Raw genomic sequence first — 26,059 nt, forward strand, 5'->3', positions numbered from 1 at the left:
CCCACCAACGGCCGCAGAATCCACTGAGCAGCTCTCTGCCACACGCTTCCTCACCTCCTTTCACTACCACCTCCTCCTCCACGTGTTGTCAGGTTTTCCCCTCGCCCGAATCTGCCTGGGGTTCGTAAGTGTTCCTCATTAAACCTATTAAATTAGCTGGATGTTCCCAGCCTGAGGTTCACCAGAAGTAATCAGATACCATGGCAGAGCAGCAACAGGCATCACGCACTGCTCTCCAATCAGCCATGATCTCCATGACCAGTGACTTTTACAACCACCCTCCTGTTTGCAGATGAAGGAACAGAGGCTCAGAGACTGCAAATAACCAACCCCAAGTCACACAGCTGACAGGTGGCAGCACCAGGATGTGAACCCAACTATCTAACCACAGAGCTCTCCCTTGTAACCTCTGGACCCGTCTCGTACCTTCCAGCCACTCTCCACCATCTGTCCTCTCACTGTCCTTTCACTGGAGGAACGGATGACCTCTTAATAAGCCCAACTCGCCATCATCAGGGGCTGCATGCTGGGTGGAGCAGGGCAGAGGGGACTGGCTGTGTCAACCCCCAGCTGCAGGCAACTCCTCATGAGCACCTCTCCCGAGTGACTCAGGCAAGCCAGAGAGCACTTTGCAGAAATGAACACTGGAGGCTTAAGCTGCAGGCAGGGCTGCACTGCCCCCTCCCAGTCAAGCAAATGTCAGGCAAATGTGTCCAGTGACTTGTTGGGTGCAAATCAGCCTCATTCCTGGGAAACACCAGCGTGCAGAGCTCAGAAATCTGCATTTCACTCCCCACATGACTTTGATGCCCCTTAGGAGCCCCTGGACTGCCCCCCTCTTCCCCAGAGTGGTAGTTCTCAAGGCAGACTTGGGAAGGGAATGAGAGACACCCACCTCAGGAGCTATTGAAGAGATGTGCCATGACCCCCAACAAAAATAAAACCAAAGAAATAAACCAAGAAATCTGGAATCTTCCAGGGAATAAAGACTTAAGGTGGAAAGATGGGAGACAGTGAATGACTTCCTAGCTTTGTGGCCCGGGATAAAGCACTCGTTGCCTTTTCTACTGAGCAACCTCATCATGCTTGAAAGGATGTAACATTCCCAAATATTCATTTAGCAGGCTCATTGTAAAAATAGTGAAGAGAAGGGGGGAGGGGGGCGAGAGAGAGAAAGAGAGAGGGAGAGAGAAAGGAAAGAAAGACAAAGGAAGGAAGGAGAGATGCCTTTTACTTGTCACAGTGACAGGAATAACAGGGACACACACACACACACACACACACACACACACGGATTTAGACCAGCACTCACCAAAAGGAAAACAATGCAAGCTGCTGCTGCTGCTGCTAAGTCACTTCAGTTGTGTCCGACTCTGTGTGACCCCATGGACAGAGGCCCACCAGGCTCCCCCATCCCTGGGATTCTCCAGGCAAGAACCCTGGAGTGGGTTGCCATTTCCTTCTCCAATGCATGAAAGTGAAAAGTGAAAGTTTAGTCGCTCAGTCATGTCCGACTCTTAGCGACCCCATGGACTGCAGCCCACCAGGCTCCTCCACCCATGGGATTTTCCAGGCATGAGTACCGGAGTGGGGTGCCATTGCCTTCTCCAAATGCAAGCTACACATGTATTTTAAATGTTCTAGTAGCCACATTGAAAAGTAAAAAGAAACAGGTGAAATTCATTTCAATGCCGTTTATTTAACCCAATATAGCTAAAATATTATTGTAAAACATATAATCAGCATCTCGACATCATTAATGAAATCTTCTACATTCTTTCCTTCATACTAAGTCTCTAAATGTCAGTGTGTATTTACAGCATATCTCAGTTCAGATTAGCGGCACTTCAAGGGCTCAAACAGCTGCATGTGGCCAGTGGCTGCCACATTCAAGAGTCTGAATTTAGACAGAGAGGGTCAGCTAAAGGGGCTTCCCAGGTGGCTCAGTGGTAAAGAATCTGCCTGCTAATGCAGGAGATGCAGGTTCTGTCCCTGGGTCTGGAAGATCCCCTGGAGAAGGAAATGGCAACCTGCTCCAGTATTCTTGCCTGCGAAATCCCATGGACAGAGGAGCCTAGTAGGCTATATAGTCCATGGGTCACAAAGAGTTGGACACGACTGAGTGATTAAGCATGCAGCCACAGGCAGGTAAAGAGGAAAAAGAAGGGGTGGAAATAAAGCCTTGAACAAAGAACTAAGGGAGTATGGACCCAGTAACATCCATGACCCACAGTCAGTGTTTGTAAGGGGTGAGATGTAATTACCTTCAGACTCAACAGTGAGTACGTTAGCACAGTTGCTAACCAAGGGAAAGCCAGTGTCACCTTTTGGGTGCCCAAAGCACCAAGCCCAAAACTGAAGAATCAAAGTCCGTTACCTCAGTAACATGGCACCCAGTTGCACATCTGCTAGACTCCAAACCTCAATGTGAACTCTCCCTCACATAGAGCTCAGGCCTCCAAGGGAAGTAGCTGACAGCTGCCCTCTCAAGTCCTGTGGGCACAAGCTCCACCCAAGGAAATCAAACAGCAGGGCCCTCCCATCTACAGGCTGTGAAGGGGAAGAAGAACACAGGCAGATGAAGAAAGGAGAAGATGACTTAGCACTTGCGGTGGGCCAAGTATTGGCCCATGATCATGTCCTTGTCCCAACTCTGAGAACTTGGTAATGTTGCTTTACATGGCAAAAGGGACTTTAATGATATGATGCAGTTAAGGATCTCGAGATAGGAAGATTAGCCTGGATTATTCAGATGGGCCCAAGGTTTTATAAAAAGTGTTCTTATAAAACATCAGCAGGAGAGTCAGAATCAGAGAGGTGTGGAATCCCAGAAGCAGAAGTCACAGTAACGTGATCACTTGTTTTGAAGATGAAGGGAGTGTCAAGATCCTCTAGAAGCTGGACAAGTCCAGGAAACAGAGTCTCCCCTTCCAGAAATAATGCAATCGTGTTGACACCTTGATTTTAGCCAGTTGAGACCTCTACTGGTCTCCAGGACTCTAACAAATCAGTATTAAGTCACCAAGTTTGTATCAACTTGTTGCAGCAGCAGTAGAAAACTAGCATACCATCTGTAGAGTGGTCAGCTAGACACACACATGGGTTATGCCCCTGCACGGTGTCAGAAGTAGTAACGGTAGCTGTCCTTGTAGTAATGGTAATGGCCACCGTGTATTGTTGTTTAGGCACTAAGTTGTGTCCAACACTCTTCTGTGACTCCGTGGATTGTAGCCTGCCAGGCTCCTCTGTCCATGGGATTTCCCAGGCAAGAACACTGCAGTGGGTTGCCACTTCCTTCTCCAGCGGATCTTCCTAACCCAGGGTTTGAACCTGAGTTTCCTGCATTGGCAGGCGGACTCTTTACCACTGAGCCGCCTGGGAAGCCCCCTACCATGCACTGAGGGCTAACTCAATCACAAGCACCCTAATTACTTCACCAACATTTTTAAAAATACACTTTTCATTTTGGAATAATTTTCAATTTACTGAAAAGTTTCAAAGATTGTACAGAGTCCCTGTATCTATCTGTTCACCCAGCTTCCTGAATATGCCAACCTCTTACACAATCGTGAAACATTTGTCAAAACCAAAAAATTAACATCAGCACAACACCACTAACGAAACTACAGACTTTCCTTGGATTCCACCAATTGTCACAAATATTTTATCTCCCGAGAACCCTGTGAGGTGAGTACCATTCTAATCGCCATGTGATAAATGAGGATGCTAAGGCTTAATAAGATCCAGTCACTGACTCATGGTCATAACAGTGAACACTAGCAAGGCCTTTCAACTTGATGCCACTGTTTGGCTTTTCAACTTGACCCCTATACCATAAGCTATCCTGGATACCATCACTCCCGTTTTATAGGACAGGAAAGCCCAAGGAGAAGCAAGTTACCCAGAGGCTTGCTACCAGAAGCAGCAGCAAACGTGGGGGTGTCTGACTCCAAAGATGGTCCAGCAACACCATCTCCCGCCTGGACACGGAGGGATGAGAAGCTGCCAGGGCCCATGAAAGCCTCCTGAAATCATGAAAATATGGTAGCTGTGATGTGAAAGGAGGGGATCAGGCCTCCAGACAAAGCCTACCTGTCTAGGGCCACTAGTTAACTATGATTCTCAGGCAGCAAATAGAAACCCAAGGGGCCCCCTAGAGAGTCCCTTACAAGGAGCTTTCTTAGAGGATCGGGCAGCAGAAGGAGCTGCCACCAGTGACTCTCCTGAATCCAACTTCCCTCAGACCTCCAGGATCCTTGCCCTGGGGCCTTTACATGATTACAATGAGCTCCTTGAAAACATTCCTCCCCCAAAGCAATTATATTTCAATTTAAAAAAAAACCAAAAAACAAAAAACATTCATTTCCTGGGGGATCCTGTACCTCCCACCTTTTAGCCCTGAGATTCTACCACTTCAGTCCAAAAAAGTAGAAAGAAGAGCTTTTCCCACTGTGAAGTCATTAACAAACTCACACACAACGACACTCAAGTGAAACAGGAACCAGTGCAAACTCACCTGAACTGCCCACAACAAGCCACCTTGTTCATTCTTCCTCAGTCTTTCCTTCTTTGGTAGCATTCCATGGTTTACAGGTCTCAGAACACTGTGGTAGGGACTATTTTGCTATCTACACATCTCTCTTAGTGATTCTCAAACCAGCACCCTCACCTGGGAGCTTGTTAGAAATGCAAGTTCTCAGGTCACATTTCAGGCCTAGGGAATCAAACTCTGGGGGATTAGACCCAACAATCAGCATGTTAACAAGCCCTGCTGGTGTTTCTGATGCCTGATAGCTTGAGAACCACTAAACTCTATAACCCCTGCAACCCTCCATGGCCGACTTATATAACCTAGGCGTGTTTGCAAAATTCTCTGTCTGCAGGCAAACACGATGTCATACACCAACTGCAGGCCCAGAGCAGGAGGTCACAGCCTGGCTGGGGCAGCAGTATTCATTCATCACATATTAGGAAGCAGTGTAAGCCAGGACAGGCCAGGCCTGTGTCACGTGCTAAGGACCATCCTTGGCTTCAACAGAAGAGAGCCTCCCTGGTGGCTCTGATGGTAAAGAGTCTGCCTGCAATATGGGAGGCCCGGTACAATCCCTGGGTTGAAAAGATCTCCTAGAGAAGGAAATGGCAACCCACTCCAGTATTCTTGCCAGGAAAATCCCATGGATGGAAGAGCCTAAAGGGTTACAGTCCATGGAGTCACAAAGAGTTGGACACGACCGAGAGACTAACACACACACACACAAGGGAGGAGAGCTTGAAGGCATCAGTCAAGCAAACCTATAGATGAACAGAAACTATAAACTGGCAAACACTGTGAAAGAAAGAAATGGGAGTGCCATAACACAGAATGACAGGGTTCTCTTCTCACCTCAGTGGTCAAGGGAGGCCTCCCTGAGGAAAAGACACTTAGACTAAGACACAGAGGAGGAGCAGGAGTCGGCCAGGCAAAGAGGGAAGGAGGCGAACATTCACAATATAGAGAAAAGCTTGTGCAAAGGCCCTGGCAGCAGGAGAAAGAATGGTGCTTTGGAGATGCTGAGAGAAGCCAGGGTGGGCAGAAAACAGAGAAGGAAGCAGGAGGAGTCCTTGGGAAATAAGAGAAGCTGTCCAGCCTTGTATCCTGCTGCACCTCAGAGGCGTGGTTAGGTGTCTGCGTTGAAGTCTAGACTTGGAAGATCCATGAATTTTAGGTGGAACATTGACAATAAACAATTTATTCAGTTGTGGTCTAAGTGTTCCATGTAAAAAGATAACCCTTACAACAACCCATGAGTAGGTTCTATTAGCATCATCATCTCCATTTTGCAGATGAGGACAGAATGTAAGTTGCCCCAAGTCACCCAGCTAGTGAAGGATTAGAATCCAGTAGGACCAACTTCAGGCTTCCCTGGTGGCTCAGTGGTAAAGAATCCTCCTGCAATGCACTGGAGACACGGGTTTGATCCCTGAATGGGGAAGACCCCTCAAGGAGGGCATGGCAACCCACTCCAGTATTCTTGTCTGAAGAACCCCATGGACAGTGGAGATCGGTGGGCTACAGTCCAGAGTTTTGCAGAGTTGGACATGACTGAAGTGATTGAGCACACCAGGACCAACTTCAGAATCCAAGCTCTGGGTCATCTTGAGACAAGGCCTCTCAGTGGTAGAAGACAGATGGCAGTGATATGGTTTGCATTTCAAAAGCTTGTGGAAGATGCTGTATAGATAGGGAAGAAAAGACAGATGCCGGGGCCATTGCATCTTCCCAGGAAAAAACAGCATGTCTGGGCCTGGGTAGTGGGAGAAAAGATGTTCATCAAGAGAAATATCTGGGTGCAGAGAAACAGTGGTCTCTCCCAGGGGTTGCTTGCCTAGTTCTCAAGCTTTGAACAAAAGTCAGTGCATCCTAACCCATAAGAGCTGAGAGGGCTCCCTGTCCTGGGAGATAAAGCCAAAGCACAGGGTTGTCACTGTGACAGAAACAGAACTTCTTCAACTGGAGCCGCTGTCAGTCTGTAATTTTTTATGGGTGGCACAGCAGTAAGACTCTGCCTGCCGATGCAGGAGACACAGGAGACTTGGGTTCGATCCCTGGGCCAAGAAGATCCCCCAGAGAAGGAAATGGCACCCTACTCCAGTTTTCTTGCCTGGGAAATCTCATGGACAGAGGAGTCTGGCGGGGCGACAGTCCATAGGGTCCCAAAGAGTCGGCCACGACTTAGTGACTAAACAAATAGTTGATTTACTATGTTGTGTTAGTTTCTGGTGTACAGCAAGGTGATTCATTTATGCATATTTGTTTCAGATTCTTTTCCATTGTAGTTTATTATAAGATATCGAATATAGTTCCCTGTGCTAAACAGGACTTGCTGTTTCTATTTTAGTGTGGATATGTTAATCCCAAACCCCTAATCTAGCCCTTCACCCGCCTTTGATAACTGTAAGTTTGTTTTCTATATCCGTGAGTCTGTTTCTGTTTCCTAAATAAGTTCACTTGTATCTCAAACTTTAGCATTCTGAGGAAAAAGTCTGTCGCTTATTCAGAATGGATGTCATTTGCCACCAGGAAAGGTCACCAACAGCAACAGGACCACATCAACAAGGAACAGATTCAAACCTGGAGATAGAGGCTTTCTGCAAGCATCTGAGTGAACAGAGTTTCCTTTAATTTCCTTGACTGCCTCGTAGTTCATCAGGGAAAGTACGACAGCCCATCCCTCAGGGTGGCTGACATTTCCAGAAAAGTCCCGTCTATGGCTTGATGAAATGGTATGGGTCTTGGGGAAGATAGTATTCATCCATTTCCTTGGGTTCCATTTACAGTCCGAGGGGTGTGGTCGGTGTGACCTGACTTTAAAAGGGTGAGCAGGGGTGTGAGGCTTCATTGACTCATCTGACAGAGCCTGAGACCCAAAACCACTGACTGAGAGCTGTGTTGGCAGTGGGGAACCCCACCAGCCACCAGAGCCGCTAGGCTTCCTGTCTTCTGCAGGTCTGGAAGCTGCGGGGCTGCCATTTCCCCATGATGAGCCTGGCTTCAGCCCTCTAACTCACAGATGGGCCAGCTGTGGAGCGTGGCGGACCTCAACAGGAGAGGCGGGGCCTCAATAGGAGAGAGTGGGGACCATTTCCTTATATAAATCAGTCACAGCCTCACTTACTATAGTTGTGAAAAGGCCCCTTGGATTTCAGAGTTCTGAAGAGCTTTGTCTTTGAAGGCTACAGAAGTGGGCAAGCTGTCCTTCTGAAGCCTCTCTGGCAACCATTCCCCACCCACCATTCTTCTGTCCCATACTCTTCTTAGCACTGCCTGCCTTATTGAGCTGCAATGTCTCTGTCTTATACATTGAAACTGTAAAACCTGGAAAGTGAAAAATGCTACATCTTGCTCTTGTTGACAAAAGCATGAAACTAACTGCCTCTTGTTTTGTAGGGCTCTTGTATCTTTTCCCCTAGATGACAGTGAATCTTAAAAAGAGCTACAGGGACTCCCCTGGTGGTCCAATGGTTAAGACTCCATGCTTCCAATGCAGGGGGCATTGGAAGCCCCTGGTAGGGGGCTCAATCCCTGGTAGGGGACTTGGCCAAAAAAAAAAAAAAAAAAAAAGAGAGAGAGAGAGAAAGTGGACTTCCCTGGTGGTTCAGTGGTTAAGAATCCACCCGCCAGTGCCGACATTTTTTCAATCTCTGGTCTGGGAAGATTTCGCATGTCTCAGAGCAACTAAGTCCAGGAGCCACAACTCCTGAGGTCCAAGGGCCTAGAGCCCATGCTCCACAACAAGAGATTACCCCCCGTCCTGTGCCTCAACTAGAGAAAGCCCACACACAGCAATGGAGACCCAGTGCAGTCAAAATTAATTCATTGAAAATAAATAAAATATCATCTGTCAACAACCACAACAAAAAAGTGAGAGAGAGAGAAAGCTACAGCCCTGCCCTTGCTTCACTTGAAGGGGCCAACAAACTTCTAATGACGTAGGAAACATAAAGAGACAGGATGGGAAAGAGAACCCCATCTCTCTGGGCCCGAGCCCCAACAGCATGAGGCCTTGAGGAGCCTCCCTTCCCAAGGAAACATAAGCAACGGTTAAAGCACCATGCAGGGAGCTCTAGGGGAAGTACAGCCGTGATCTCGGAGCTGATGGTCCTCCAGTGGCCTGTAAGATGCCGAGTGAGTGGCTTAATCACCCAGCAGGGCCTAGTACGAGATACACAAAACTCCTCCGAGACAGCGGGCCTGTAAATGGAAAGCATTATCATTTGTAACAGGATTAATAACAACACAGGCTTGAAACCAATAGACATCACTGGATTATTTTTCCAACCTCTTCAGGCAGACCACTGAATTCAAGGGATGGTTTTATTTCTTTGTTTTCAAGCAAGACAGAACTTCCTCCCATAAGACAGCAGGACTGCTGGACTGCCTCCAGGGAATTTACTTCTGATGCATCTGTCCTGCCAATGACAGGCTGCCTGAAGTGCAGGGGTCAAAAAAGCAAAATGAAAACATACAGTCTGGAAGAAGGTCCAGAAGATTTTTACAATTCTGATTAAAAAAAAAAAAGAAGACCAAAGATCTCCAGATCAAGCATCAGTACCTCAAAAATGGCTTAAGGGGAAGCACGGGTGGGGTTTGGGAAATAGGAGGCAGATAGTTAAAAGGTACAAACTTCCATCTGTCTGCTAAGTAAGTACTAGGAATGTAGCATACAGCATGAGAAATACAATTAACATTGCTGTTATACTTGTTACGTTATATTCAGAAGTTGTTAAGACAGTAAATCCTAAGAGTTCACCTCACAAGGAAAAAATGTTTCCATTTGTTTAATGTATCTATATGAGATGATGGATGTTCACTAAACTGATTGTGCTCATCACTTAATGGTGAATGTAAATCATTATGCTGTACAACTGAAACTTATACAGTGCTGTATAAGTATATATCTGTATGTTAAACAAAGTTGTTCAGTTGTGTTCGACTCTTTGCAACTCCAAGGACTATATGGTGCTGGTGGCTTAGTCACTAAGCCGTGTCCAACTCTTGTGATTCCATGGACAGAGAACCCTGGCAGGCTGCAGTCCACGGGATTCTCTAGGCCAGAATACTGGAGTAGGTAACCTTTCCCTTCTCTAGGGGATCTTTCCAACCCAGGGATCGAACCCAGGTCTCCCACATTGCGGGCAGATTCTTTACCCGCTGAGCCACAAGGGAAGCCCATGTATCTGTATATATCTCAATAAGACTGCCATGCTAAGTCACTTCAGTCGTGTCCAACTCTGTGCGACCCCATAAACGGCAGCCCACCAGGCTCCCCGTCCCTGGGATTCTCCAGGCAAGAACACTGGAGTGGGTTGCCATTTCCTTCTCCAGTGCATGAAAGTGAAAAGTGAAAGTGAAGTCATTCAGTCATGTCCGACTCCTAGGGACCCCATGGACTGCAGCCTACCAGGCTCCTCCACCCATGGGATTTCCCAGGCAAGAGTACTGGAGTGGGGTGCCACTGAAGAAAATAAAAACTTAAGAAATGTGGAAGTGTTTGCTAAACTGTGCTTCTTGTACCACCTGGGATGTTGGCTACAAAGGTGGACCCCGTGTCTTGGGACAGGGTTGCAGGGGCTGAGATCTGCCTTTTTAATACGCTCCTTCAGTCCTTTCTTATATAACTGAAATAGGTAAACTACTGCCCTATGGACGGCTGAAGTCTGAGACTGATCCCAACTTTTTTTTTTTTCAAGATTTTTTTTATATGGATCACTTTCAAGTCTTTACTGAATTTGTTACAACATGGCTTCTTCTGTTTTATGTTTTGATTTTGGGGCTGTGAGGCATGTGGGATCTTAGTTCCCTGACCAGGGTTCAAACCTGCAACTCCTGCATTGGAAGGCAAAATATTAAACACTAGACCACTAGGGAAGTCCCCCAACTTTTCTTTTAAAACCATGATAGTCTCAATCATGTCTATGTGTAACTTGGGAGATAAAACAGAGTTCACGATGCTCACCAGCCCAAGTCTCTGGCCCCTAAATCTTTCAACAAGCACTTATTATTTAAAAAAATAAAAAAGACATTGATTTTTACATTTTCTTCCTTTGTTTTCCTTTGGTGAAGTGTCTATGGACTAGCCATGATCTACAAAAGTCAGCATCTGGAGACAGAAAGATGAGGTGTCCCCATGGTGGTGAGCTAGTCCACCTTGCTCCATGAGAAGTTCCTGCAAGTCTCCCTTACTTATGTTTTATCCGCCTGACAATTATGCAAAACACAGACGTTCTTTCCAAATCTAGGTCTCGGAAGGCATAGAGGGAAGGTGAATCAAGTCACATCAGTCGTGTCCGAGGGATGGGGGTTAAATTTGGCAAAAGCCCAAGTCACAACAGCCTCAGGCCCAGACATGTGGCACTTTCTCCCACTGAGTCACAGAGCCTCACAGAGATATAGCGATGGGGCTGAAGTGGAAGTCATTCATCATGTAACTTTGAACAGATATCCTATTACCAGATCACACCACCCAGAGTGTGCGCTCTCGCCATCATTTTGTAACTCCTCTAATTATCTCGTGGAAAGCATGATTAGATCATATTATGTTTTCTTGTGTTAAAAACATGTAGTTCTTACATATAACATTTAAGATTCTCTAGGGTGATGTTAATCCTAATACGCATTTTCCCACTTTTCAAATACATTGGGAGGCTCTAAAGATGGAAGCAGCTGGATCTTCTCTTGAGTTCTGAGAGGCTGACTTGCAGAATGGCCGGTGAGGCTGACTGGGCACCAGTGTGGTCTCCTAGCTGCCAGAGATGAAATCTACTACTGGAGATCTCCAGGCATGGGTGTCAGGAGAAAGACATGAGGGTGTTTCCAAATTGACATCTTCTCAACTAGGCCTCCATGTCTTTGGTGTATTACCTGCCCAGTGGCAGTCATGAACTAGGGAGCAACAAACATTGATAGCTTCGCTACACAGACACCAAGAGAGCCAGAGCTCAGAAAAATATGGCGGATCTTGATTTGAGGGTTTGCTTTTTAATAGGTGAAGGTCTCCCTCCTTCTCTGTCTCCCTGAATAATCTTGCTGGTGTTTAAGACAGGATTGAACAAGCTGCCATCTAAATCCTAAGATGCCAGGGGAAGGGAACACCATGTACTGGGCTCCATTTAGGTGCTCAGCCCACTGGCGAGCACTTCATTCACTTCCTGATGTCTAACAGCCACTGTGTGTGCCGCTTATCTGGTTATTTTCAGTGGCCGCCTCCAAACAGTCCCAGCCCTAGCCTGTGCCCTGACCAGCTGGCACCCGTGGATTACATCACCAGGGCTCCACTGCCTGCTGGCTTCCCAATGGTTGTGCCCAGCAGTAGATTGGAGAATAGAAGAGACAGGGCAAGGTATTTCTTCCCAGCTCCATCCCTTCTTGGATGCCACCATCTTGGGGGTAGATTCTTCTTGAACGCTCCTCTCCAGTTCCAGATTCCACTGGGCTCCAGTAACTCTACTTTCTCCCATCCCCCTCAAGACTAGCAGACACACTGGCTTCCCACTGCTGTCCATCCTCGCATGCCTCACAGTACCTGGCCAACGCCTCTATAACCGCTCCTTTCCTTAGTCTTCATTCACACCATCTGGGGTGAATTCTGTTTCTGGTCACATGATCTAATACTGGCTCTCACCCTAAACATAACTGCTTCTGCAAGTGAGATGAAATACAAAGTCAATAAGCTGGGGTAGCGGGGGCAGTTGTCCATTTCTAAGAATATGTTAATCTGGTCTAAGTACTTTCCTGAGAAGGGATAAGGCTAACTCGTCATCAATGTGGCCTTGGACCCAACTCCTAAACCAGCCAGATGATAGCAATCCCAAAATGTGGGTTCAGGGCCTCTAGACTGTCTGCAGTGGTTGCACAGGGATTTTTTTTTTTTTAACTTACCTCTTGTTTTCTGTGTACTAATCGAAAAAAGAACTCTGAGAGGACCAAGGACTACATCAAGCTCCTTTGGGGTATACAATTTGCAAAGAGAGTCCTGATAATAGCTGGCTACACTTCAGGCAGATTCTTTACCATCTGAGTTACCTGGGAAGCCCCACTTGATAATAGCTACCTGTCACCAACATTGCACAGATTTCACAGCAGCCCTGAGAGGAAGCCTTCGTAGTCCCCATCTGAGCAAACAGATTCAGAGAAGTTTGCAAGGATAAGTGGCTTGCCCCAAGGCCCACACCCCAGATGGGCCTGACCCCAGTGCTGTTCTTTCCTGTCCATCCCACTAGTTCTTAAAAGAGGGAAATAAGAATCCAGTCTTCCAACTACTCCTGAATTGTGCCTAGAGGGATCAGGCTCCCTAGTTGAAGGCAAATCAAAAACAGCAAAGAAAAGGAATTTAATCTCAAGGACCAATTTAGCTCAGAAATTAGTTTTGAAAGCTCTCTATGTGAAATAACTTGTACAGTATGTCTGCATGGGATAACATGTATAGTATAATCCCACTGTGGGTGTATGTGTGGATGTGTGTGTCTGTAAGGATTAATTATGCAAAAAAATTGTCAGCAACATTTATATCTAGGAAGGTGAGTGAGTTGTGCTCTTTGTACAGTTTGAATTTTCTACCATAAGCATGAAAATGAAGTTGTTATTTAAAGAATCAGAAAGCAGACAGAGGGAGAAGGCAATGGCACTCCACTCCAGTACTCTTGCCTGGAAAATCCCATGGGCGGAGGAGCCTGGTAGATTATAGTCCATGGGGTCATGAAGAGTTGGACATGACTGAGCGACTTCACTTTCACTTTTCACTTTTCTGCATTGGAGAAGGAAATGGCAACCCACTCCAGTGTTCTTGCCTGGACAATCCCAGGGACAGAGGAGCCTGGTGGGCTGCTGTCTATGGGGTCGCACAGAATCAGACACGGCTGATGTGACTTAGCAGCAGCAGCAGCAACACACTGGGATCACAGGCCTCATGTCCATAAATTCTAATTTAATTAGTCTGGTAGTCTGGCATTATGACTCAGGTGGGGCTTTCCAGGTGGCTCTGTGGTAAAGAATCCACCTGGCAATGCAAAAGACTCAAGAGATGTGGGTTAGATCCCTGGGTCAAGAAGATCCCCTGGAGGAGGAAATGGCAACTCCCTCCAGTATTCTTGCCTGGAGAATCCCATGGACAGAGGAGCCTGGCAGGCTACAGGCCATGAGGTCGTGAAGAGTTGGATATGACCGAGTGTGCGCGCGCACGCGCACACACACACACACACTCACACGCAACCCAGGCACCAGCAATACTTGGAAGCTCCCAGGTAATTCGTATAGGCAGCCAGGGTTGAGAGTCACTCTGTTAGTCCCAGTTCCTTGGTATAAAATTTAAATCACAAAGAGGAGGAGCTTAACCTTTTGTAAGCCTCAGACACCAGGGCAATGAGGTGATGCTTCTAGAAGTCTCCTCCATATGATGTTTTTAAATACATAAAACACAAAACATTTCAAAACAAAGAATACTTAGATTTCATCGTCACCATGTGTTAAAACTGTGATACAGTAATATATCAGTGTTTCTTTATTAATACACCAAGTAATAAGATGGAAAAATAGCTCTGGGATCTAGCATTATTTTGAAGTAGTGATGTGTGTGTATAACATCTGGTGGTTTCTGCACAGCTATAATTCAGTACAGACATATGAGGACAAAATCAGGATCCTTTTAACACTACTTTGATTTGCTGCCTAGGTTCATAATGGAAGAAAATGCCAAACTTCAGTTAGAATTCATTGTACATAAAGATGGATTTTTTTTTCTCATTCAAGCTCACAGATTCCCAGGTACTGAGGGAGGAGGACAGGTCACACCAGCATAAATATTACCACAATAAGCTATGGAATATGATCTTACACTATAAGGTATAAGATCTCAAACAGAAGGACAAGGAAAAAAACAACTTTAACTTTGTTGTTCGGCCACTAAATCATGTCTGATTCTTCGTGACCCCAAGAACTGCAGCATGCCAGGCTTCAAATTTTGAGCAAACTCCAAAAGACAGTGAAGGACAGGGAATCCTGGTGTGCTGCAGCTCATGGGGCCACAAAGAGTCGGACACAACTGAGCGACTGAACAACAACATGTCCATTGCATTGGTGATGCCATCCCACCATCTCGTCCTCTGTCATCCCCTTCTCCTGCCCTCAGTCTTTCCCAGCATTTCTCTCCAATGAGTCAGCTCATCACATTAGGTGGCCAAAGTATTGGAGCTTCAGCATTAGTCCTTCTAGTGAATCTTCAGAGTTGATTTCCTTTAGGATTAACTTTAACTTTATCATGTGCTAATTTCCAGTAGAAGCTGTCCTCCCTCCACCCCCCACCATTTTTTTAAAGTAACTCTGTAAGGCTCCTTCAAGACATGAAAAATGTACATTTCCTGAAAACTAACTACACTGTATGTTTTAATTACAGCAGTATTTTTCAAGTATCACTTCACGTGAAAGGATCCCTGTTCCTTCCACTCAAAAGCCTCCACTGTTTTATCTGCCTCAAGACATTCATCATAGGAGTGCCAATATCTTGGGACTTAAAAGGAGGTTTTTGGAAACTTTCTAAGAGTTTAATCAATAGGTTCTTTTTCATACTGTGCTGTGCTGCCTACATAGAATCTGAATGCTTTTTTTTTTCCTTTCATCTGAATTTAAAATGGAATTTACCATGTATCGAGTGACTGTTAAACCGCGGCACATGCTGGGCTCTTTTCCTGAATTTGTCCTAGTGCTCATATCCATGCTGACTACTATCCCACCTTGTAACACAGAAACAAAAGAATGAGGAGCTTCACAACAGAGCTTGATATTATAAAATCACTCTCTCAGGAAGGAAAAAGGAAAAGAAAGCCCCCCAATACATCAACATCTGTGTTGAAACTCCAGTTTTAAATTAAAAGGTAGTTATTTTCATCTAAACAATAAAATATTTTAAAATATTCTCCTGGGATGGGGAGGGACTACCACACCTAATATCCTAACAACAGACAGCTGAGTAATTCAAAGGCCTATTTTTTCTTCATATCCATACTTTTCTGAAGAATGACTGTTAAAGCTTCTTCCATCCTTCCATTCTCAAAGTATACAGCACTCTGATTAAGCACAAGAAGAGAACAGCATAGTCAGACCCAGGATACAGACTGTCCAAGCAAGCAGTACCCAGAGATAAGAGAAACCCAGCCTCTAAGACAGGCACCCAGCAAGCCTGGCCTCTGTAACAACAAAACAGCTTGGGGAGGGTCCCCAGGCCACAAACATTGTCATCATTTTCAGATAAGAAGGTTCCTGTTCTGTAACTACAAAACAGCTTTTGAAACAACCCTACTCAAACATTATTTGAAATGCTCTCCAAACTCATTTCCTTTGACTTCATATCTGAAATTGGGGTGGCAGTGGGCGGTGGGGGTGGGGGGGAGGCGTGGCGGGAGGGTGTTTGCATTTTTTGTTTTCTGCTTCCTGTGAAATCAGTTCCTCAAGAAGGCATTTCATGAGGTGAGGGAGCCTCATAATTAAGGAGTTGTTTCAACATTAAACACCTTAAGAAAACTCAGGATGCCCCAAACTCTCCTTGAGACAGTATAGAGGCTGGGGAAAGAAACCCACTAAAGAGATCACAAGGCAAAGAGCAGCAATGTTAACGATACCTTTAAACCAGCTCAACAGGAAGTCAGCGAGTCACCCTTTGTTCTTATCTGGCTCCTCCACCAGGGCAGAAAGATACAGGAGACTGGCGGTGTGGTGAGGGGTTTCCAAGAAGAGAAAAAACTGGCATTTATTGATCCCTAGCAAGTTTAAGGGGCTTCCACAAGTGTCATTAAGTCCTCTGATCTTTCCCATAACCTTATCAGATAGAAAATCACCTCTCTGATTTTAAAATAAAATCAGTTGTCAGAGAGGGTAAGCGACTTTGCCCAGAAGCACAGAGCTCATAACAGCAGTCAGAATTGGAAGAAAGATTGTCTAGACCCAGGACCCCACTTTCTCCTCCCCTGACTCCCCAAATCTTGAGTTATTTCAGCTCAAATTCCCAGGAAAACATTATCTCAGGTTCTTAAAAAATCTCCCCTAGGTCATAATCTCTTGGGAAGAGGGGGAACAACATTAATGAATATTCATGAAATCAGAAGAAAAGGGGGGAAAGGTCCAACTCAAAAAAAAAACACAAACAAAACTGGATTGGGGATGGATTCCAGAAACAACTGATGTTGATTGGTATTCAGGTATTACAAGGAATATCCAGCAAATTGCTGGTGATTAATTTTAAAAGGTGATCCACAGTGCATAATGGGTTTGCACAAAGCCAGTGACTCCACAGAAATTTTATGCCCTTTCTGGAAAATACCCATATCTGGCTAACCAGGCGATGGTGAGAGACACAGGAGACACAGGGCTTCTCCTTCAGCAAGTCATATGACCTGCGCTCCCATGTGACATTACTCCCAAAGATGTCATCCCAGGCCTGTGAACCTCCCAAACCAGTCACTATCACAACTATTTTATTTTATTTTAGCATATAGCTGATTTACAATGTTGTATAGAGCAAAGTGATTAAATTAAACATACCCAGGTCTCCTGCACTGAAGGCAGATTCTTTACCATCTGAGCTACCAGGGAAGCCCCTATACATATACAAACATATATTCATTATTTTTCAGATTATTTTCACAAGTAGGTTATTATAGAAAATATTGAGTATAGTTCCCTGTGCTATACTGTAGGTCCTCGTTGATTATCTATTTTATAATATAGGAGTGTGTATCTGTTAATCCCACAGATACACAGACATAGACAGTAGGGTGCATCTGTTAATCCAAAGGTCCATCTAATCAAAGCTATGGTTTTTCCAGTAGTCATGTATGGATGTGACAGTTGGACTATAAAGAAAGCTGAGTGCTGAAGAATTGATGCTTTTCAACTGTGGTGTTGGAGAAGACTCTTGAGAGTTTCTTGGACTGCAAGGAGATCAAACCAGTCCATCCTAAAGGAAATCAGTCCTGAATATTCATTGGAAGGAGTGATGCTGAAGCTCCAACACTTTGGCCACCTGATGCAAAGAGCCAAGTCATTAGAAAAGACCCTGATGCTGGGAAAGATTGAAGGCAGGAGGAGAAGGGGACAACAGAGGATGAGATGGTTGGATGGCATCACCAACTCAATGGACATGAGTTTGAGCAAGTTCCAGGAGTTGGTGATGGACAGGGAAGCCTGACAGACCATGGGGTTGCAAAGTGTTGGACACGACTGAGCGACTGATCTGTTAATCCCAAACTCCTAATTTATCCCTTCCCCGACCTTTCCCCTTTGGTAACCATAAATTTGTTTTTGAATTCTGTGAGTCTGTTTATCTTTTGTAAATAAATTCCTTACAACTATTTTGACCACACATTCCATTAGTAAAAATGAGCATGCACCCTTAATTTATTTATTTAAAAATAAGAAACATGTAAATATAACTAAAACATAAATCCTCAATTATCAAGGGAAAAATACAAGTTAAAGTGGATGGTCCTAGAACGGTGGAGGAACAGGATGGGGAGACCACTTTCTCCCCCCAACAAATTCATGGAAAGAATATTTGAACGCTGAGCAAATTCCACAAAACAACCTCTGAACACTGGCAGAGGACACCAGGCACCCAGAAAGGAAGCCCATTGTCTTTGAAAGGAGTGCTGTATGGATGGAGAAGTCTTGAGACTACTGTAAGAATAAGACTGAAAACCAGAAGCAGGAGGCTTAAGTCCAAAAGCTGAGAACACCAGAGAACTCCTGACTCCAGGGAACATTAATCGATAAGAGCTCATCCAAAAGCCTCCATACCTACACTGAAACCAAGCTCCACCCATGAGCCAACAAGTTCCAGAGCAAGACATCACACAAATTCTCCAGAAATGCAGGAATATAGCCCTGAGCTGTAATATACAGGCTGCCCAAAGTCACACCAAACCCATAGACATCCAGAGAGAAGAAATCCAGCTCCACCCACCAGAACACCGTAGCAAGCTACCCTAACCAGGAAACCTTGACAATCCACTCGTCCAACCCCACCCACAGGGAGGAACCGCCACAATAAAGAGGAACCACACACAAACTGCCAGAATACAGAAAGGCCACCCCAAACACAGCAATCTAAACAAGATGAAAAAGCAGAGAAATACACAGCAGGTAAAGGAACATGATAAATGCCCACCAAACCAAACAAAAAAGGAGGAGACAGGGAGTCTACCTGAAAAAGAATTCAGAATAATGACTGTAAAACTGATCCAAAATCTTGAAAACAAAATGGAGTTACAGATAAATAACCTGGAGACAAGGATTGAGAAGATGCAAGAAATGTTTAACAAGGACCTAGAAGAAATAAAAAAGAGTCAATCGATAATGAACAATGCAATAAATGAGATCAAAAACACTCTGGAGGGAACCAACAGTAGAATAACAGAGGCAGAAGATAGGATAAGTGAGGTAGAAGATAGAATGGTGGAGATAAATGAAGCAGAAGAGGAAAAAAGAAAAAAGAATTAAAAGAAATGAGGACAACCTCAGAAACCTCTGGGACAATGTCAAACGCCCAAACATTCAAATCATAGGAGTCCCAGAAGAAGACAAAAAGAAAGACCATGAGAAAATACTTGAGGAGATAATACTTGAAAACTTCCCTAAAATGGGGAAGGAAATTGTCACCCAAGTCCAAGAAACCCAAAGAGTCCCAAAAAGGATAAACCCAAGGTGAAACACCCCAAGACACGTATTAATCAAATTAACAAAAAACAAATATAAAAGCAGCAAGGGAAAAACAACAAATAACACACAAGGGGATTCCCATTAGGATAAGAGCTCATCTTTCAACAGAAACTCTTCAGGCCAGAAGGAAATGGCAGGACATACTTAAAATGATGCAACAGAAAAACCTACAACCCAGATTACTGTACCCAGCAAGGATCTCATTCAAATATGAAGGAGAAATCAAAAGCTTTACAGACAAGCAAAAGCTTAGAGAATTCAGCATCACCAAACCAACTCTTCAACAAATGCTAAAGGATTTTCTCTAGACAGGAAACACAGAAAAGGTGTATAAACTCGAATCCCAAACAAAAAAGTAAATGGGAATGGGATCATACTTATCAATAATTACCTTAAATGTAAATGTTTTGAATGCTCCAACCAAAAGACAAAGACTGGCTGAATGGATACAAAAACAAGACCCCTATATATGTTGTCTACAAGAGACCCACCTCAAAACAAGGGACACATAGACTGAAAGTGAAGGGCTGGAAAAAGGTATTTCATGCAAATGGAGACCAAAAGTAAGCAGGAACAGCAACACTCATATCAAATAAAATAGACTGTGAAATAAAGGCTGAGAAAAGAGACAAAGAAGGACACTACATAATGATCAATTGATCATAATGATCAATCCAAGAAGAAGATATACCAAATATAAATATATATGCACCCAACATAGGAGCACCACAATATGTAAGACAAATGCTAACAAGTATGAAAGGGGAAATTAACAATAACACAATAATAGTGGGAGACTTTAATACCCCACTCACACCTATGGATAGATCAACTAAACAGAAAATTAACAAGGAAACACAAACTTTAAATGATACAATGGACCAGTTAGACCTAATTGATATCTATAGGACATTTCACCCAAAAACAATGAATTTCACCTTTTTCTCAAGTGCACATGGAAACTTCTCCAGGATAGATCACATCCTGGGCCATAAATCAAGCCTTCGTAAATTCAAAAAAGTTGAAATCATTCCAAGAATCTTTTCTGATCACAATACAGTAAGTTTATATGTCAACTACAGAAAAAAACTATTAAAAATTCCAACATATGGAGGCTAAACAACATGCTTCTGAATAACCAACAAATCACAGAAGAAATCGAAAAGAGGAAATCAAAATATGCATAGAAATGAATGAAAATGAAAACACAACAACCGAAAACCTGTGGGACATTGTAAAAGCAGTGCTAAGGGGAAGGTTCATAGCAATACAGGCTTACCTCAAGAAACAAGAGAAAAGTCAAATAAATAACCTAACTCTACACCTAAAGCAACTAGAAAAGGAAGAAATGAAGAACCCCAGGGTTAGTAGAAGGAAAGAAATCATAAAAATTAGGGCAGAAATAAATGCAAAAGAAACAAAAGAGACCACAGCAAAAATCAACAAAGCCAAAAGCTGGTTCTTTGAAAGGATAAATAAAATTGACAAACCATTAGCCAGGCTCATCAAGAAACAAAGGGAGAAGAATCAAATCAACAAAATTAGAAATGAAAATGGAGAGGTCACAACAGACAACACAGAAATAAAAGGATCATAAGAGACTACTATAAGCAATTATATGCCAATAAAATGGACAACGTGGAAGAAATGGACAAATTCTTAGAAAAGTATAACTTTCCAAATCTGAAACAGAAAGAAATAGAAAATCTTAACAGACCCATCACAAGCACGGAAATCGAAACTGTAATCAGAAATCTTCCAGCAAACAAAAGCCCAGGTCCAGACGGCTTCACAGCTGAATTCTACCAAAAATTTAGAGAAGAGCTAACACCTATCCTACTCAAACTCTTCCAGAAAATTGCAGAGGAAGGTAAACTTCCAAACTCATTCTATGAGGCCACCATCACCCTAATACCAAAACCTGACAAAGATGCTACAAAAAAAGAAAACTACAGGCCAGTATCACTGATGAACACAGATGCAAAAATCCTTAACAAAATTCTGGCAAACAGAATCCAACAACATATTAAAAACATCATACATCATGACCAAGTGGGCTTTATCCCATGGATGCAAGGATTCTTCAATATCCGCAAATTAATCAATCTAATACACCACATTAACAAATTGAAAGATAAAAACCATATGATTATCTCAATAGACGCTGAGAAAGCCTTTGACAAAATTCAACATCCATTTATGATTAAAAAAAAAAAAAAAAAAAAAAAAACCCTCCAGAAAGCAGGAATAGAAGGAACATACCTCAACATAATAAAAGCTATATATGACAAACCCATAGCAAACATTATCCTCAGTCGTGAAAAATTGAAAGCATTTCCCCTAAAGTCAGGAACAAGACAAGGGTGTCCACTCTCACCACTACCATTCAACATAGTTTTGGAAGTTTTAGCCACAGCAATCAGAGAAGAAAAAGAAATAAAAGGAATCCAGATTGGAAAAGAAGAAGTAAAACTCTTGCTGTTTGCAGATGACATGATCCTCTACATAGAAAACCCTAAAGACTCCACCAGAGAATTACTAGAGCTAATTAATGAATATAGTAAAGTTGCAGGATATAAAATTAACACAGAGAAATCCCTTGCATTCCTATACACTAACAATGAGAAAACAGAAAGAGAAATTAAGGAAACAATTCCATTCACCATTGCAACAAAAAGAATAAAATACTTAGGAACAAATCTACCTAAAAAAACAAAAGACCTATATATAGAAAACTATAAAACACTGATGAAAGAAATCAGATGACACAAATAGATGGAGAAATATACCAAATTCATGGATTGGAACAATCAATATAGTGAAAACGAGTATACTACCCAAAGCAATCTTGTAGATTCAATGCAATCCCTATCAAGCTACCAATGGTATTTTTCATAGAACTAGAACAAATAATCTCACAATTTGTATGGAAACACAAAAAGCCTCGAATAGCCAAAGCAATCTTGAGAAAGAAGAATGGAATTGGAGGAATCAATCTACCTGACTTCAGGCTATACTACAAAGCTATAGTCATCAAGACAGTATGGTACTGGCACAAAGAGAGAAATATAGATCAATGGAACAAAATAAAAGCCCAGAGATAAATCCACGCACCTATGGACATCTTATCTTTAACAAAGGAGGCAAGAATATACAATGGAGAAAAGACTATCTCTTTAACAAATGGTGCTGGGAAAACTGGTCAACCACTTGTAAAAGAATGAAACTAGAACACTTTTTAACACCATACACAAAAATACTCAAAATGGATTAAAGATCTAAATGTAAGACCAGAAACTATAAAACTCCTAGAGGAGAACATAGGCAAAACACTCTCTGACATAAATCATAGCAGGATCCTCTATGACCCACCTCCCAGAGTAATGGAAATAAAAGCAAAAGTAAACAAATGGGACCTAATTAAATTTAAAAGCTTTTGCACAACCAAGGAAACTATAAGCAAGGTGAAAAGACAGCCTTCAGAATGAGAGAAAATAACAGCAAATGAAGTAACTTACAAAGAATTAATTTCAAAAATATACAAGCAGCTCCTGCAGCTCAATTCCAGAAAAATAAATGACCCAATCAAAAAATGGGCCAAAGAACTAAACAGACATTTCTCCAAAGAAGACATACAGATGGCTAACAAACACATGAAAAGATGCTCAACATCACTCATTATCAGAGAAATGCAAATCAAAACCACAATGAGGTACCATCTCATGTCAGTCAGAATGGCTGCAATTCAAAAGTATACAAACAATAAATGCTGGAGAGGGTGTGGAGAAAAGGGAACACTCTTACACTGTTAGTGGGAATGCAAACTAGTACAACCACTATGGAGAACAGTGTGGAGATTCCTTAAAAAACTGGAAATAGAACTGCCATATGACCCAGCAATCCCACTGCTGGGCATACACACTGAGGAAACCAGAATTGAAAGAGACACATGTACCCCAATGTTCATCGCAGCACTGTTTATAATAGCCAGGACATGGAAACAACCTAGATGTCCATCAGCAGAAGAATGGATAGGAAAGCTGTGGTACATATACACAATGGAATATTACTCAGCCATTAAAAAGAATACATTTGAATCAGTTCTAATGAGGTGGATGAAACTGGAACTTATTATACAGAGTGAAGTAAGCTGGAAAGAAAAACACCAATAGAGTATACTAACGCATATATATGGAATTTAGAAAGATGGTAACGATGACCCTATATGTTGGACAGCAAAAGAAACACAGATGTATAGAACAGTCTTTTGGACCCTGTGGGAGAGGGAGAGGGTGGGATGATTCGAGAGAATAGCATTGAAACATGTATATTATCAAATGTGAAACAGATCACCAGTCCAGGTTTGATGCATGAGACAGGGTGCTCAGGGCTGGTACACTGGGATGACCCAGAGGGATGGGATGGGGAGGGAGGTGGGAGGGGGATTCAGGATGGGGAACACATGTACACCCATGGCTGATTCATGTCAATGTATGGCAAAACCCACTACAATATTGTAAAGTAATTAGCCTCCAATTAAAATAAATTAATTTAAAAAAATACAAGTTAAAGTTTTCATCTTTTCTTCCCATATCCTTATGGGTTATCCCGAGTACCAAATTTGGGAAATGACTGCCCCAGCAATACTGTGACCACTTGGAGGCCTTCAATGGCTGTCACCTTCACTCCACCTGAGCCACACCCTTACCTCTAGCTCAGGTCAGCTGTCCAGGTCTCCACTCCCAACACCAATGACCTGCTCTTCATGTCTCAGAGTTCGGGGATCATTTGCTTCCATTTTTTCCATGTCCAGAGCTGACCCCTCCAGAATCCCTTAGCTCCCTGAACTATTACCACCAATGCCCTCTCTTCCCCCAATTCCTGGTCTTTCCATTGTAATCACCCCACCCCTTGTAGCAGCAAACTCAACCTAATCGGCTGCCTGCTCCTCTGCACTCAGCACTACCAGGAAAAGCATTTGTTCCAGGTGCCTTCACACCCTCATCTCCTGCAGGCCACCTTTTACCAACAGGAACCCAGGTTTTTATCCTCAGCTCCATTTCCAGTTATCCTCAGCCAGATTCCAAACCAGCAGCCCCTACCGCACTCTACATCCAGAGCCTGTCTGACCTTCCACCCCATCCATCCAGGCCACTATTCTTTCATTCATTCCAACATCTACCGAGCACCACCATGTGCCAGGTGCCGCTCCCGTACTAGACAGGATGGAATCTCACAACCCTGTCTTACTTTCTAGTAAACAAATTGCCATCAGCTGTTGGGAGATGCTGACAATAAAGCTGTTACATAACAGGGAGCAAGCAGGGGCCAGAGAATCCTGGTCACCGGATGTGACCCACTTTGCATCATTCCCACTTGTCCCCTTCCAATTTTTTTTTTAATTGAGGTAAAATTTACATAACTTTGAATTAACCATTAAAAATTGTCAACTCGGTGACATTTAGTACATTCACAATATTGTGCAACCAGCACCTCTGTCCAGTTCCAAAACAATTCTGTCTCCCAAGAAAGAAATCCTGGACCCATTCAGCAGCTCACCCCATTCTACCTCTCCCCCAGGGCCTGGCAACCTGTAACCTGCTTTCTGTCTCTGCAGATTTACCTTCTCTGGATGCGTGCGTGCTCTGTCACTTCAGTCAGGTCCAACTCTTTGCAACCCCATGATTGTAGCCCACAGGCTCTTCTGTCCATGGGATTCTTCAGGTAAGAATACTACAGTGAGTTGCCATGCCCTCCTTCAGGGGATCTTCCTGACCCAGGGATCAAACCCATATCTCCTGCATCGGCAGGTGGATTCTTTACCACTGAGCCACAGGGGAAGCCCCACCTATTCTGGATATTTCCTATGGAAGGAACCCTAGGATTCCCCTTCAGTTCTGACAACAGTTCTGACCTTCCTGCTTTCTTCCCTCCAGCTAGCTCCTCCTCCTCTGTGTTGGCCATCCACCACGTGATACATGGGTCCTGAGTCCCCAGGGTGACTCCTGCCTCTATCTTCAAAATCTCCTTCTGAGCTGGCTCCTTCTTTCAGAAAACAAACCTTGACCTTACCTCCTCTTGCCCTCAAGACAAGTTCCAACATCCTCCTCTTCTCAAGCTCTGCTTCAGGATTTGCAAAGGTCTGCAGAGATTTCCATGCTGACAAGTGAAGTCGATCAGTCGTCCGACTCTTTGCGACCCATGGACTGTAGCCTACCAAGCTCCTCTGTCCATGGGATTCTCCAGGCAAGAATACTGGAGTGGGTTGTCATTTCCTTCTCCATCCATACTGACAAAACACATACAAAAAACTATCGGGGGTGGGGGGTGGGGTGGGGCGGGGAGCTCATCTCATCATGGCGGTCTGGCATGTGATCAGGGCGGTCTGGCAGGGCGAGGCATGTGACCTTGGGTAATTGTGACTAACGCTCTGTTCCTTGCTTTTCTCTTTTGTAAAATGGGGATCAGTATAACACTTACCTCATAGCGGTTTCATAAAGAACAGTTGAGTGAAAGCACCCCCAGTGCACGTCCATGTGCCAGGCACACTGGAAGGGCTCAAAAAATGCTATCACCTCGGTGATCAGTTCAATAAAACCTAAGCCGCCCTGCTCTGTTCCAGCAGAACCAGGCCCCTCTGGCCTTTGCTCTGGGGCTTCTTTTGGGCTCAGCTTCCAGGGACTGGCTCTTTCAAGGTAACACTGTTTGGGGGAAGATGTCATCCACTCTCCTGGCTTTAACATGCACCTGATGCAGGCGCTGCCCAAACCCCCATCTATCCCGTCTTCTCCTCCAGCTCAGCTAGTTTGCATTCAC

The 26,059-nt window shown here is 43.9% G+C and overlaps 1 protein-coding gene and 1 long non-coding RNA gene across 19 annotated transcripts in view; one reads left to right on the plus strand and one right to left on the minus strand.

Annotated features, from left to right (window-relative positions):
* The window catches only part of MGAT5 (alpha-1,6-mannosylglycoprotein 6-beta-N-acetylglucosaminyltransferase), a 398,003-nt gene that overhangs the window by 349,432 nt on the left and 22,512 nt on the right, over positions 1 to 26,059 (minus strand). For 6 of the 18 annotated variants that reach the window (XM_055572787.1, XM_055572780.1, XM_055572803.1 and 3 more), the window contains exon 1: positions 55 to 420. The exons of 4 other annotated variants lie outside the window; for them this stretch is intronic. The gene's annotated coding sequence lies outside the window, so the exon portion shown is untranslated. 8 more of the 18 variants (XM_055572814.1, XM_055572797.1, XM_055572813.1 and 5 more) reach the window with 4 other exon arrangements.
* On the plus strand, positions 24,529 to 25,305 carry LOC129646512 (uncharacterized). The gene is made up of 3 exons (XR_008711989.1): positions 24,529 to 24,650; positions 24,861 to 24,967; positions 25,180 to 25,305. It is a non-coding gene; the product is annotated as an uncharacterized LOC129646512 (long non-coding RNA).

The sequence above is a fragment of the Bubalus kerabau genome, chromosome 3 (genome assembly GCF_029407905.1).
Source record: "Bubalus kerabau isolate K-KA32 ecotype Philippines breed swamp buffalo chromosome 3, PCC_UOA_SB_1v2, whole genome shotgun sequence".
Taxonomy (NCBI): domain Eukaryota; kingdom Metazoa; phylum Chordata; class Mammalia; order Artiodactyla; family Bovidae; genus Bubalus; species Bubalus kerabau.